General features: G+C 38.9%; 1 pseudogene; it reads right to left on the reverse strand.

Annotated features, from left to right (window-relative positions):
* Nucleotides 1–1353: 1353 nt before the first annotated feature.
* Nucleotides 1354–1473, reverse strand: LOC135052412 (5S ribosomal RNA; annotated as a pseudogene).
* Between the last annotated feature and the right edge of the window lie 317 nt (nucleotides 1474–1790).

A 1790-nucleotide genomic window follows, 5' to 3' on the forward strand; every position in this document is an offset into this window, starting at 1 on the left:
AGAAAATCTTTAAAAACACACACTCTACCTTGTTATAGGTGTCTGCCACCCCCTAAAAATGCAATGCTGGTAGAGTATTGCTAGAATGTATGGAAAAAGTGGGGGATAGGGGTACCGGCGACCTGTGTTGTTTTAAAAAAGTATGTACTAAAAAAACTTTGGATTTATGAGCCAAAAAAATATATATATAAAAATAAACCAATTTAAATAAAATATAAAAGTTATTTGATACAAAATTAAAATTTTCAAGAGATAATAGTATATAAATATATAAATATAAGATAGGAGATTCGACTTAGCTTTAAAAATAGGCAGGGGGTCAGTGCAGGGAACCCAACGCGTTTCGTCACATATGACTTCTTCAAAGGTTAGGGACAGAATGATTACTTAAGCCTATTTATACCCTTACATACTAGGTAAGGGGTTGTGACATCACAGGTGGTCATGTGATTCAATCTCAAGGTCTGACATAAAAATATACATGATGGCTGTTTTAAACGTGACAGCAGTCTGTGGGTGTCATTAGGGGCATATTTACATCTAAAACGAATGGTTTATAAGTTAAAAAAGTGTAAATACATCATGTAGAAAGGATTAGAACATTAAATAGCGGTACTTCCGCCACACTTCCGGTGACGGAGGCCGCGGGTCACATGACTTCGGGCACTTCCGCCCCACTTCCTGTTCGCGTCTGCGCATGCGCCGGCGGCGAAACCCGATCTCAGTGTGTTCTATTGTGTCTCCTCAGTCTCTGGTCAGGGTTTTCTCCTTCACGGCGGCCATTTCTTTGTGTGGAAAAACCATAGGAATTAGAGGAGTTGCGGTGGCCATTTTATTGGAGTTTCAGGAGACCCATATTCTTTTCAATAAGGAATATCCATGGCAACGTTTCCATGTAAAAAATAAAAACAAGCAGTTGGTAGTAATCCTTATAGCGGTGTTTATTTATCATAAACCAGCAGTTGTCAATATCATAACAATCCATAGGCTAGTATTTGAGTGGGTATCTATATGCAAATTATAATACAGTGATCCGTTTAAACTGTCTGACAGGGCTCTCTCAGGTGATTCTAAGGTGAGGGGGAGGTGCTTATACCATATATGTAAATTAACACAGCTGTGTTTAAAAGCTTTTTTTCTCAGCACATTAACGCAAAGAACAATTACTATAAATAATAATAATAATAGTAGATAATAATTAAAAAATATATATATTTATATTTATTATATATTTTTTAAAAACACGTAGGTATTTTAAGGTTTTTTTAAAAAATTCCTAAAGGACACGTTTAGTTGTAGAAGTGCCAAGTATTGATAGATCGCCCACCAGTTGGCTTGACGTCCTATCTTCACTCACTACAGTACCTGATCTTCCCAGGTAGTCCCCTTCCCTGGTACTGGTCAGGCCCGATACACTGCTTAGCTTCCAAGATCGGACGAGGTTGGGCGTACCAGTGTGGTATGACTGTACATATGTGTGAGACGTCGTAACACCGGTGGTCCGATTGCTCAATAACACTCGAGTTCAGGTTAGCTTAAATAATTTATTATAGTGCAAAATTGTGTTTACTAAGAGGAAGATTGTGAATGTGACAAGCAGGAGTATATGAAAAAAGAGGATACTGCACCTCACAGGAAAGGTGCAATCTCGTATCCTTCGTTAAGGCCTGTTGGTTGCAGGGTCCCCAACTGGAAAATCCAGTACATTTCGCGTCTTGAGAGCTTGTTTGCAAGGTTACCACCTCTCTCGCCCAGGTCCACATGCTCAATCGCCTTGAACGTAAGGTCTT

This window comes from Pseudophryne corroboree, chromosome 2, assembly GCF_028390025.1.
Source record: "Pseudophryne corroboree isolate aPseCor3 chromosome 2, aPseCor3.hap2, whole genome shotgun sequence".
Taxonomy (NCBI): Eukaryota; Metazoa; Chordata; class Amphibia; order Anura; family Myobatrachidae; genus Pseudophryne; species Pseudophryne corroboree.